The sequence below is a fragment of the Camellia sinensis genome, chromosome 15 (assembly GCF_055761805.1).
Source record: "Camellia sinensis isolate YWXY chromosome 15, ASM5576180v1, whole genome shotgun sequence".
In the NCBI taxonomy this organism is placed as follows: domain Eukaryota; kingdom Viridiplantae; phylum Streptophyta; class Magnoliopsida; order Ericales; family Theaceae; genus Camellia; species Camellia sinensis.
Genome location: NC_138975.1, coordinates 134,735,477 through 134,749,801, shown reverse-complemented (window position 1 = coordinate 134,749,801; position 14,325 = coordinate 134,735,477).

Genomic DNA, 14,325 nt, shown 5'->3' with positions numbered 1-14,325 from the left:
GTACTTTATTCTTGTGTCTTGGCGCTCGAGCGGGCCTTCTTGCGCTCAAGCGGACCTAGTTTTTTGTTCTGGACGCTCGAGCGTTGTGTTTTCCGCTCGAGCGGGAATGTCGTATATCAGTTGGCTGTGGGGCATTTTTAAATCACTTTCTTTCATTCTCCCTCTCTCTTACTTTTCCGAAAAAGCCATTAGAGATCACCTCACTCTAAAACTCAAACTTCTCTCTAAGTATTAATCTAGTAGGAGTTGTTTCCTCACCTTTGGCCTTTGTAAAAGTTGGGTTGATCGTCGAGGGCTACATTTTGATCCGAAAAACTTGTGATTTGGAGCAACTTCGTTTTCGTCATCTTCTTCTTTGGGTGTCATCTTTTGAGGTAGGGATTCCTACTCACTCTTATGATTTTTGACATATATTTTTGGTTATTTTGATAAAGTGTTGAAGTTGGGTAATTTTGGGACTTAGGGTTTCAAAATGTTAAAAGAGGATTTTGTTATTTTGATTCTAAAATGTGTATTATGGGTTTCAAAATAATGATATCGTTGTTGGTTGTTGATATATAGACCATTGGGTCAATATTAGAAAATGGGGTAGAAAACCCTAATTAGTAGTATAAATTAATTGGTATGATTAATTTGGGAAAATTGTGGTTATATGGAATTGAGTTGGAAATAATGAAATTGGTTCATTATATAGTAGAATAGTGGAGTTAGATTTATTAATCGCTCACTTTTGAAAACATTGATATTTTATCTGTTGGAGCTTTTATTATCTGTTTAGAGATAATTGCTTGGGCTACCGGTGGAGGGTAGTTTTGATTGTTGTAGACAATGCATGATGATTAGGTAAACTAAAACTAATCAATTGGATATGTCATAGGGTATGACGGTTGATAGAATACATTAACGTTATGTATTGATTGATCGTTTATATGATCTATGTGTATATACGTTGTGTGTGTGGGAGGAGATAGATGATGTACTCCACGGTTTAGGGGAAGATAGGGGATGAACCTCTAAATCGGATGTTGTTTGGGAGGAGATAGGGGATGGACTCCACTGATACAGCTCATATGCTTGTCAGTTAACGCGTTGATATAGCTTCTATGCTTATCTATGGAAGTGTTGATAGAGCTCATATGCTTATCTTTGGAAGTATTGATATAGCTAATATGCATATCTGTTGAAATGTGGGTACAGCTTGTATGCTTATCTGTTGAGATGTTGATACAACTAATATGTTTATCTATTGTAAAATGGGAAACGTTTAATATGAGTTACTGTCTCATATAAGTGGTTGGCCAGGCTCTGAGCCGTTGATGTAAATTGTGAAATTGATAAGAAATGAAAACTGAAATGAAACATGAACATAGTGGTCATGAAATGGAAATGAGTTATGAATTGATTTATGGAAATTGAACATTTATCAATTGCTAATGTCTTAGTTATTGCTCATGTTGTGTTTAGCATATTTCTACTGGGCGTTGGCTCACCCTGTATGGGACATTATTTTTAGGGACAGGTAGTATGCCACCTCCAAGGACATAGCTTGGATGATGATGAGAGTTGAAGACTCTTTTTTGTTTATTTTGTTCGTATTACATGTATATCAAGCCAAGGGCTTACTTTGTATTGAGTTAGTACTCTTCTTTTGTGTAACCAGGTGTTGACTTGGAAAGCTGTAAGCCCATAGGGCATTTGCTTTTGTTGTTAACATGTAATACTGTTGTAAGAACTACTCTGATGAATAGAAATGATTGGTTTCTTTTATATCAATACATGTCTAAAGTTATGGGTTTTATGTTTTTTTTTTCAGGGCGTTACAACTTGGTATCCGAGCTACCGGGTTCGAATACTTTGGGTACGTGGGAAGTGATTAAGATCACAATGGGTTTGTCTCGCTTGATAGAGACTTAGATGTAGTGTTATGTGCTTATATGATCACATGTTTATCTGACTATGTGGGTATGGAATGTAGTTTCTAGGATGTTGATTGGATCCTTGGGTTTCTGGGAGTCTTGTTGGAAAAGCACTTGATCAATGCTGTTTCTAACCGGAACTCTATTAACACCTCAGGACTATCATCATCCGGAAATGAAATTCGTAATTGTTAATGTGATTATGTGCTTATGTAGAGTGAATTACAGTTGTCCATGCATTAGGACGTGAGTGTTATAGCTTCGGCACATTTTTGAATGTGTTAATGGTCTTGGTTACCTTTATTAGGATGTCAGGACGAGGACGTAGTAGGCGTGGTAGGCAGGAAAAGCCTTTACCGGATGATATTCCGGCACAGCAGGAGGGAGTTGGTCAGGCCAATGTGGCCGAGCCAGCGGGTCAGCAGGCTATGAGTGCCTTGGCCCGAGAGATAGCAGGAGCTTTGGGTATTCTCAGAGCAGGGAATTAGGATCAGGCCCACGTAGCTGAGGCAGGGCCTTCCTTCTTGAAGAGGGAATTCTTCTGATCCAATCCGAACGAGTTTGTTGGGGATCCGAAGGAGCCACTTAAGGCTGACGAGTGGTTGGAACAGATGGAGAAGATGTTCAAGATGCTTGGCATCGAGGACGAGGCTTTAAAGGTGACCTTGGCATCCTTTCAACTGAAGGGAGATGTGGGTCAATGGTGGAAGTACGAGAAGGGCAGTGTTGGTGGTGCATGGGAGGCATTTGTGAATGCTTTCCAGGAGAAGTTTTTATCTTCAGCTGCTAAGGAGAAGCTGAGGGAGCAGTTTTGTCAGCTTAAATAGCAGGGCTTGTCAGTGGCCGAGTTTGAGGCTACTTTTACTAGTCTGTCCAGGTTTGCACCTGAACTTGTGGCGTCTGAGGAACGCCGTTGCTTTGAGTTTGAACAGAAGTTGAGGCGTGGACTCAAGCTGAGAGTTGGAGGGTCCTTTATTAGAGAGTACAGACGTTTGGTTGATACTGCAGCTCATATGGAGATTATGATGCAGGAGGAGGATGAAGGGCAGAGAGGCTCCAAGAGGAGCCAAGATGGTCAGGGTGACGGCAGGAGACAAAGGGGTTCTAACCCTCAGCAGTCTCAGGGTGGTTTGGCTAGATCGACCTTTCCAGTGCCGAGTGCGGGCTCTGGGAGAGGTAGTCAGGGAGGCTTGACTTGTTTTGCGTGTGGCCAGCTGTGTCACAAGTCTTCGGTTTGCCCGCAGAAGGGAGGGGGTCAGCGAGCTGCTTCTTCTTCAGCTAGACCTCAGGGCCAGAGTCAGGGCAGGGACCAGCTTTTGTCTTGCTATCAGTGTGGTTAGCCTGGACACCTGAAGAGGTATTGCCCACAGTTGAGTGCCACTTCAGGAGCGTCTGGTTCTAGGCAGACGCAGAGTTATCAGCCAGCTCAATCTGTGCAGGCCTCGAGGGCCAATCCGGGAGCTTCGTCATCCCAGTCAATGCAGCAGTCTTTTGCTCCTAGAGGTGAGCAGGTGGATCAGGGGCCTAGAGAGCGCGTGTATGCTGTTACCGCGCAGGACCTAGTACCGGCTCCATCAGTAGTGAGAGGTACCTTTCTGTTTTACAACTCGGTTACTAGTGTATTGATTGATACGGGTGCATCTCATTCTTTTGTATCTGCTGCATTCGCATCTGTGTTGGAGTTGGAGTTGGCACTGTTAGCATCTCCTATCTGTGTTGTATCACCTGTTGGGGGTGAATTGATTTTGAAACACGGATGTAGAGGTTATGATATAGAGGTCGCCGACCATAGGCTTCCTTTTCCTTTTGTTGTCATGCCCATGAAGGGTTTTGATGTTATTTTGGATATGGACTGGCTATCATCATACCGGGCTGTTATTAATTGCTACCGCTAGAGGGTCACAGTATGTACCTTGAGCGGGGAGTGTTTCCATTTCTTGGGGGATCAGGTTGGTAGTGTGTTGCCACCGATGTATGATCCGCGAGGGCGGAATAAGCTTAGTGGTCTACTTGCTAGCTTTATGAGTGGTAAGTGTGATGAGACCCAGATTGTATTGCCGATGGTGGTTTGTGAGTATTCGGATGTTTTTCCCGAGGATCTCGTCAGTTTGCCACCTCACCGAGAGATAGAGTTCTCTATTGATTTAGTGCCCGGCACAGCGCCGATTTCTATGGCACCTTATCGTTTTGCCCCAGTCGAGTTGAGTGAGTTCAAGATTCAGCTCCAGGAATTGCTAGATAAGGGTTTTGTTCACTCTAGTGTTTCGCCGTGGGGAGCACCGGCCCTCTTTGCTAAAAAGAAAGATGGTGCCTTGAGATTGTGTATCGACTACCGAAAGTTGAATCGGGCTACGGTTAATAATAAGTACCCTATGCCCCGTATAGATGATTTGTTTGACTAGTTGAAGGGCTCCCGTTGTTTCTCTAAGATAGACTTGAGATCGAGTTACCACCAGTTGAGGGTTAGGGAGGAGGATATTCCTAAGATGGCATTCCGTACGCGGTATGGCCATTATGAGTTTCTGGTGATGCCATTCGGGCTTACCAATGCACCAGCAGTCTTTATGGACTTGATGAACCGGATCTTCCGGGAATTCTTAGATCGATTTGTGGTCGTTTTCGTGGATGACATTCTTATCTATTCGCCTTCTGAGGAGGAGCACGAGGAACACTTGAGAGTGGTGCTTGAATTGCTTAGAGCCCGTAAGTTGTATGCCAAGTTTGGGAAGTGTGAGTTCTGGCTAGGAGAGGTCAAATTCTTAGGCCATGTGGTATCCGGGGAAGGGGTGTCTGTTGATACATCCAAGGTAGAGGCAGTGCAAGATTGGGCACAGCCTAAGAGTGTGTTTGAGATCCGCAGTTTTCTAGGATTAGCTGGGTATTACCGTCGGTTTGTAAAAAATTTCTCCAGGCTAGCTTCGCCGTTGACTAGATTGACGCGGAAAGGGGTCAAGTTTGTGTGGAGTGAGACTTGCGAAAAGTCGTTCCAGGAGTTGAAAGTTAGATTGACCACCGCTCCGGTTTTGATTATTCCGGAGAGAGGGTTGGGTTATGCAGTTTATTGTGATGCCTCACGAGAGGGTTTGGGTGGTGTGTTGATGCAAGAGGGGAAAGTGGTAGCTTATGGCTCGCGTCAGTTGAAAATACATGAGAAGAATTATCCTACACACGACCTAGAGTTAGCAGCAGTGATCTTCGCCTTGAAGATTTGGAGGCACTACCTTTATGGTGAGAGGTTTGAGGTGTTCTCGGACCACAAGAGTTTGAGGTATCTGTTTACACAGAGAGACTTGAATTTGAGGCAGAGGATATGGATGAAGTTCATTGGGGATTATGATTTCGAGTTGCACTATCACCCGGGAAAGGCCAATGTTGTGGCCGATGCCCTTAGTAGGAAACCCATTAGTGATGTAGCTTGTATAGCCATTCGGGAATGGGAGATGTTTGGTGCACTTGGCGAGTTTGATTTGTTTCTGAGTGAATCTGTTGAGGTTGCGACCTTGTTTTCTGTTGTTGCGCAGCCTACACTTGTGACTCGAGTGTTAGAGGCACAGAGAGGTGACCTTGAGGTAGAATCCCTCCAAGAGAAGATCTCCAGTGGGAAGGTTGAGAAGGGTTTGACAGTGTATCCCGACCAGAGTGTGAGATACCGAGACCGTTTGTTTGTGCCAGAGTCTTGTCGAGAGGAAGTACTCCGAGAGTTCCATCATTCACGCCTTGCGGTGCATCCAGGAGGTACTAAGATGTATCGGGATTTGGGTCGCCAGTTTTGGTGGCGGGGTATGAAGAGAGATGTGGCTGTTTTCGTATCAAGGTGCCTTACTTGTCAACAAGTGAAGGCCGAGCATCAGAGGCCAGCGGGTTTGTTGCAACCCTTGCCTATTGCCGAGTGGAAGTGGGAACATGTCACTATGGACTTCGTTGTAGGTCTTCCGAGGACTCAGCGGGGTAGTGATGCTATTTGGGTGGTTGTAGACCGGTTAACTAAGTCAGCGCACTTCATTCCTATGCACGTGAGAGATTCGGTAGATCATCTCGCCGACTTGTATATTCGGGACATAGTGAGATTGCACGGGGTCCCAGTGACAATCGTCTCAGATAGAGATCCTCGTTTTAGTGCTAGGTTGTGGCAGAGTTTGCAGAGTGCCTTGGACACTAAGTTGACCTTTAGTACGGCTTATCATCCTCAGACTGACGGGCAGTCCGAGCGTACTATTCAGATCCTTGAGGATATGCTTCGAGGTTGTGTCATTGACTTTAGTGGGACGTGGAAGAGGCACTTGCCCTTGGTGGAGTTTGCCTACAACAACAGTTTTCAGTCTAGCATCGGTATGGCACCGTTTGAGGCCTTGTATGGCCGATCGTGTAGGTCTCCAGTGTGTTGGGCCGAGGTGGGTGATGCACCTTTGTTGGGTCCAGAGTTAGTTAGGGAGACGACGGAAAAAGTTGAGCTTATCCGTAGGAGGCTTGTTACAGCCTAGAGTCGCCAAAAGAGTTATGCCGACCGTAGGAGGAGGCCTTTGGCGTTTGAGGTAGGTGATCATGTCTTCTTGAAAATATCACCTAGGCGAGGTTTGATGAGGTTCGAAAAGAGTGGGAAGTTATCCCCTCGGTTTATCGGTCCCTTTGAGATCCTTGAGAGGATTGGGGAGGTTGCTTATCGTTTAGCTTTGCCACCGCAGTTGTCCGGAGTGCATGACATGTTTCATGTGAGTATGCTTCGGAAGTATGAGCCAGATCCGTCCCATGTGTTAGATTGGACCGACTCAGAGGTAGATGAGAATGCCTCGTATAAAGAGAGACCGGTTCGGGTCTTGGATAGGCGGGATCAAGTCCTGCATGGCAAGACCATTCTTTTGGTAAAGGTTTTGTGGAAACATCATGGAGTGGAGGAAGCCACTTGGAAACGTGAGTTGGAAGTCCTCGAGAAATATCCGGACTTGTTTGTTGATGTGTAACCATGCATTGGTAATTTTGTAATATCGTTGAACTTTAAGAGCATTATGTATGTCTTAAGTTGTAAAACATTGTGAATGTTTTGGTTAATGAAAATTTGTTATAACATTGCATATGTTCAATGTATTGTGGAAATGAAAGCATGATGTTAATGTTGCATGTATTATGGAATTGTGGAAAATGAGCTAAAATTGGTAAATTTCAAAAGAATGCATGTTGATAATGCAGGTTGTTATGTATAATGTGATATGCCTCTTGAAAAGAGATGGGATAAACCGGTAACGGGTAGGATTGTTTAACATTATGTTGTAATATTGTTGGGAATGGAGAAAACTTGTTTTTGATAAACTTGTATTTAATTTCGAGGACGAAATTCTTTAAGGGGGGAAGGTTATAGCGATTCCGGTATTCCCTTTACTGTTCTGTTGCATTCCAGACTCGGTTCCATGGAGTTGGTAGTTGTGTCTACCTTGTTGTCGTCCTTTGATTCCATTTGATTGAGTTTTAGGATGTGTTGGACATGTTTCGAGTAGGTGGGTTGAGCCTTGGACTAATTTCTTGTTGCCAGGTTTTTGGTCTTTCCGCTCGAGCGGGTCGTCTAGCGCTCAAGCGGAGATTGCACACTCCTAGTATTTTCATTGTCTGCAAAACTCCTGCAGGTGTGATTTCTACGCTCGAGCGGGCTCGTTGGCGCTCAAGCGGGTAGTACATTTTTTGTGTAAGTTCTGGGAGGGGGAAATCTACGCTCGAGCGGACTGGTTTTCGCGCTCGAGCGGATGTACTTTATTCTTGTGTCTTGGCGCTCGAGCGGGCCTTCTTGAGCTCGAGCGGACCTAGTTTTTTGTTCTGGACGCTCGAGCGTTGTGATTTCCGCTCGAGCGGGAATGTCGTATATCAGTTGGTCGTAGGGCATTTTTAAATCACTTTCTCTCATTCTCTCTCTCTCTTACTTTTCCGAAAAAGCCATTAGAGAGCACCTCACTCTAAAACTCAAACTTCTCTCTAAGTATTGATCTAGTAGGAGTTGTTTCCTCACCTTTGGCCTTTGTAAAAGTTGGGTTGATCGTCGAGGGCTACATTTTGATCCGAGAAACTTGTGATTTGGAGCAACTTCGTTTTCGTCATCTTCTTCTTTGGGTGTCATCTTTTGAGGTAGGGATTCCTACTCACTCTTATGGTCTTTGACATAGATTTTTGGTTGTTTTGATAAAGTGTTGAAGTTGGGTAATTTTGGGACTTAGGATTTCAAAATGTTAAAAGAGGATTTTGTTATTTTGATTCTAAAATGTGTATTGTGGGTTTCAAAATAATGATATCGTTGTTGGTTGTTGATATATAGACCATTGGGTCAATATTGAGAAATGGGGTAGAAAACCCTAATTGGTAGTATAAATTAATTGGTATGATTAATTTGGAAAAATTGTGGTTATATGGAATTGAGTTGGAAATAATGAAATTGGTTCATTATATAGTAGAATAGTGGAGTTAGATTTATTAATCGCTTACTTTTGAAAACATTGATATTTTATCTGTTGGAACTTTTATTATCTGTTTAGAGATAATTGCTTGGGCTACCGGTGGAGGGTAGTTTTGATTGTTGTAGACAATGCATGATGATTAGGTAAACTAAAACTAATCAATTGGATATGTCATAGAGTATGACGGTTGATAGAATACATTAACGTTATGTATTGATTGATTGTGTATATGATCTATGTGTATATACGTTGTGTGTGTGGGAGGAGATAGGAGATGGACCTCTAAACCGGATGTTGTTTGGGAGGAGATAGGGGATGGACTCCACTGATACAGCTCATATGCTTGTCAGTTAACGCGTTGATATAGCTTCTATGCTTATCTATGGAAGTGTTGATACAGCTCATATGCTTATCTTTGGAAGTGTTGATATAGCTAATATGCATATCTGTTGAAATGTGGGTACAGCTTGTATGCTTATCTGTTGAGATGTTGATACAACTATTGTAAAATGGGAAACGTTTAATATGAGTTACTGTCTCATATAAGTGGTTGGCCAGGCTCTGAGCCGTTGATGTAAATTGTGAAATTGATAAGAAATGAAAACTGAAATGAAACATGAACATAGTGGTCATGAAATGGAAATGAGTTATGAATTGATTTATGGAAATTGAACATTTATCAATTGCTAATGTCTTAGTTATTGCTCATGCTGTGTTTAGCATATTTCTACTGGGCGTTGGCTCACCCTGTATGGGACATTATTTTTAGGGACAGGTAGTATGCCACCTCCAAGGACATAGCTTGAATGATGATGAGAGTTGAAGACTCTTTTTTGTTTATTTTGTTCGTATTACATGTATATCAAGCCAAGGGCTTACTTTGTATTGAGTTAGTACTCTTCTTTTGTGTAACCAGGTGTTGACTTGGAAAGCTGTAAGCCTATAAGGCATTTGCTTTTGTTGTTAACATGTAATACTGTTGTAAGAACTACTCTGATGTATAGAAATGATTAGTTTCTTTTATATCAATGCATGTCTAAAGTGATGGGTTTTATGTTTTTTTTAGAGCGTTACATTTTCAATCATAAATATCATTCTCGTACGTTAGTATAGTTTAAAGTCTGCTTCTATTACTTAAGAATTCGCATATCACCCATATGCACATGATAAAATAATATATTATTTATTAAAATTATGATAATTATATTTAATTTTTTTACATGTTATTTCTCGTAAATAAAATTTTATATATAAGTTTAAGAGTTTTATTTCAAATGTTTATTTACTATAATATATAGTGTACTATATAGAGATAGATTAAAATTATTGTATTGACAATTAATAATTAAAATTATGCTTTGTTATAAAAATAAAAATAAATTACATACTTCTAATACTTCACTATTTTAGAATAAAAATATATGAGTTTTAAAAAATTGTCATATTGGTTTTTGAAAAGAAGATAATTAAAGAAATTTTTTAAATTTAACGAGTAAGAAAGAATTATCGTAATATATAAAACTGTTAGGTTTTTATTCTTGACAACCCCGTTTGACAAAACTCTTTTAACTTGTATTTGTTTTCGCACTTTTTATTTCAGTGAGGCTATGAGTGTTTAGATGCGAATCCAACCCGAATTGTGCCTTACAGAGAAGTTTGTGACGTTAATACTTTCAAGATTGCCATTTCGCTGATTATGACGGGGATCGAGCTGCCCGGTCAGCTCGCGGGGGGTCCAAGGGGCAGCGTCCCTTGGTGGGTCCGGGGCAGCGCCACGGTGGGGTCAAGGGGCAACACCCCCGAAGCAAAATGCAAAATTGCATTCAAAGTTGCTTGTCCGCCCTTGCTCGCTCGAGCGAAGGCTGAGTCTGTGTAAAAGCCTGAAAGAGATGAATGTACGCTCAAGCGAAGGGTGCGTGGCTCGAGCGAAACCACTTATGGAAAACATGCGCTTTTGGTTCCTCGCTCGAGCGAGAGAGTCTTCGCTCGAGCGAGCATCGCGATCCAGATTTCTATAAGTACGGGTTTCTGTCAGCTTTTAGGATTACTTCTCCAGATCTTCTTCTTGGGTTCTAGGGTTTATATCTGGGGATATTTTGCTAGTTTTCTTTGATGTTGTGATTGAGTATTCAACTCATGGTTTAAAGAGTATACATCAAAGGATTATTTGTTTGTTCTACACAAAAGAAAGAGTTGTTCTTCGGTGGATTCTGAAGAATTCGAGCCTGAAGCTTTGGTGGATTCTGGAGTGGCTCATCGTCAAGACAATTCCGAGGTGAAGACGGGGTTGGAAGAGACACATAAAGGTTGATTCAATTCGGGCGTGGATTCGCTAGGTAATCGAGAGTATACATGTGTAATTCCTTTATATCTTCTTAGTGGATTGTTTTGTGCCTGTTGCCCATGGTTTTTTTATCACAATTGGAGGTGTCCAATTGTGGTTTTTTCACGTAAAATCATTGTGTCGATTTGTCTTGATTGTTTGATTGGGATTGTTGTTTACTGCTTAAAATTGATACATAATCACAAATCAACATCTAGAGGATTTCTAGATTTTTCAATAACCATTAAAATCACGGTTAAACCAGCAAATCATTCAAACTAAAAACAGTTTAGCTTAATCAGTTAGGTCAAAAGACCAACCAGTTTATACAAAAATTAATTAATTAAAACTTTTAAATTTTATTTTATTAAAATTTAAACTGTCACTAAATATATAAAGCAATCTATTTATTTAAATTTAAAATTGACACAATATAAATTTAAAATTATAATAATTTATCCCATAATTTATAAGTTTTAAACACAAATTTAAAATTATCATAATTATCTCATAATTTTTGTATTAAGGAACAGTAAGAGTGACGTTGAGATTATCAATATATCTATATATTTTACAAAAGAATACTTTTAAGGAGAGATATTATGAAAGTTTCAAAACCTCATACAAAATTATTTTTAAAATCAAAACCTCTATATAGGATTATAAAATAAATGTTAAATAGAAGCTAGTCAATGGAGATTTTCTTAATTGTTTAAAATTAAGAAAATCAAAAAAATTAGTATGAGATATTGATCATAAGGTTTCTCATTAAAAATCTCATTTTGCTTATATAAATTGGAGTATGAGATTCATTTTATATAAATAAAACAATTCACTTTTTCTTTATTTTCCCAATGTAAGATTGTAAAATAAAAGGCAATTGGAAGTTAGCCAATGAAAATTTTCTTAATTGTTTAAAATTAGAAAAATTCATTAATTTATATAAATTGGAGCATAAAATTAACTTTATGTAAGTGAAACAATTCACTTTTTTCTTCTTTTTTTCTGATGTGGATTTGTAAAATAAAAGTTAAATAGAAGCTAACTAATGGAAATTTTCTTAATTATTTAAAATTAAGAAAATTCACTAATTTTAGAATGAGAGTTTAGAACTTCTAGAAAGTTTTTCTCTAAAAACTCTTTTTCCTTATATAATATAAGTGAAATAACTCATTTTTTCTTTCTTTTCCTGATGTGGAATTATATAAAATAAAAGTTAACAATTGTTTGGGTGGGAAGTTTATTTCGAATCAAGCAATCTCAGCTGTTTAATCTGTAATTAGGTCAATCTATAATTTTTTTTCTAATCAAACAAATCTAACTAATATATTTTGATAAAATCACTAAAATCGAGGTTAAAGCGGCAATCGGTCAAAAGACCAACCAACTTATAAAAAAATTAATTAATTAAAATTTTTAAATTTTATTTTAATTTTAAAATTTAAATTATCTTGAACTGAAACATACATAACATTACAATATTAAATGGGAGCATGTGGTTTATATAGTTAAACAATTCATTTTTTTCTCATTTTTTTTTTGAAGTAAGATTGTAAAATAAAAGTTAACAGTGTTTGGATGGGAAGTTTATTTCTAATCAAGTAATTTCAGTTGTTCAATTTTTAATAAGGTCAATCTTAGTTTATTTCAAATCAAACAAAAGCGATATATTTTGATAAAACAACTAAAAATGCGGTTAAATCAGTGAATCAATCAAACTAAAATCGATTAACTGGTTTGCAACAAAATTAATTAATTAAAACTTTTCAATTTTACTTTCAAATTTAAACCATCTTGAACTGAAACATGCACAATATTACAATAATAAATGAGTGTATAAGATTTGCTTTATATAATTAATTAAAACTGAAACCGATTCACTGTTTTACAACAAAATTAATTAATTAAAACTTTTAAATTTTATTTCAAATTTAAAATATTTTGAACTGAAACATGCACAATACTACAATAATAAATGAGAGTATAAGATTTACTTTATATAAGTAAAACAATTCATGTTTTCTTTCTTTTCTTGATGTGGAATTGTAATTATTTTAAAGTTAAATCTTATGAGAGTTTCAAAATCTCATACAAAATTATTTTTAAAATCAAAACCTCTATGTGAGATTGTAAAATAAAAGTTAAATGGATGTTAATCACTAAAAATCTCATTTTCCTTATATAAATGGGAGCATAAAATTACTTTATGTAAGTGAAACAATTTAGTCTTTCCTTCTTTTCCCGATATGGGATTGTAAAATAAAAGTTAAATGGAAGCTAGCCAATGGGGATTTTTTTTAATTGTTTAAAATTAAAAAAAAATAATTTATATAAATGAGAACATAAGATTCACGTTATGTAAGTGAAACAATTCATTTTTTTATTTTTTGTTTTCCCGATGTGGGATTGTAAAATAAAAGGTAAATGAAAGATAGCCAATTGGAATTTTCTTAATTGTTTAAAATTAAGAAAAATCAATAATTTTATAATAAAGGTTTGGATCTCATAGAAGGCTTCTCCCTCAAAATCCTCTTTATAAGATTCACATTATATAACTGAAACAACTCACTTTTTATTTCTTTTCTCGATGTGAGATTGTAAAATAAAAATTAACAATTGTTTGGGCGAGAAGTTTATTTCTAATTAAGCAATCTCAGCCTTTTAATCATTATTTAGGTCAATCTTTAGTTTATTTCGAATCAAACAAATCTAGCCAATATATTTTGGTAAAACCGCTAAAATCACGGTTAAACTAACAAATCATTCAAACTAAAAATGATTTAGCTTAATCAGTCAGGTCAAAAGACCAACCAGCTTACATAAAAATTAATTAATTAAAAATTTTAAATTTTATTTTATTAAAATTTAACTGTCACTAAATATGGAATGCAATTTATTAATTTAAATTTAAAATTGACACGATATAAATTTAAAATTATAATAATCTATCCTATGATTTATAAGTTTTAAATACAAATTTAAAATTATCATAATTATCTCATAATTTTTGTATTAAAGAGCAGTAAAAGTAACATTGAGAATATAAATACTAGCATATGAACCCGTGCAATGCACGAGCTAAATAAATAATTAAAAATAATTTTAAAATTAAATAATAACATAAAATTTATTTAAAAATATAAAAAGACAAATAATTTAGAATGAATTAATTTTAACAATTTTATTAGAATATATATATATATATATATTGCAGTTATTATGTACGAGTCGGCCAAGGTTCAAGTGTTACCATTGTGGCCAAGAGGGTCACATAGTCTGCAAATTGAAGAAGAGTCTCTACGGCCTCAAACGAGCACTGAGACAGTGATACAAGAAGTTTGACTCATTCATGATGGGTCATGAGTAGAAGAGAACTGCTGCAGACCAATGTCTCTATGTCAGGAAATTTCCCGATGGAAACTTCATCATACTCCTGCTCTATATTGATGACATGCTGATCGTTGGACAGGATGCCACAGCAATTAGATCACTAAAGAAGGAGTTATCACAATCCTTTGACATGAAAGACCTAGGCCCTGCACAACAAATTTTGGGCATAAAAATTATACGTGATAGGAAAACCAAGAAGTTGTGGTTGTCACAGTAGAAGTACGTTGAACGGGTAATTGAGAAGTTCAACATGAAAGATACC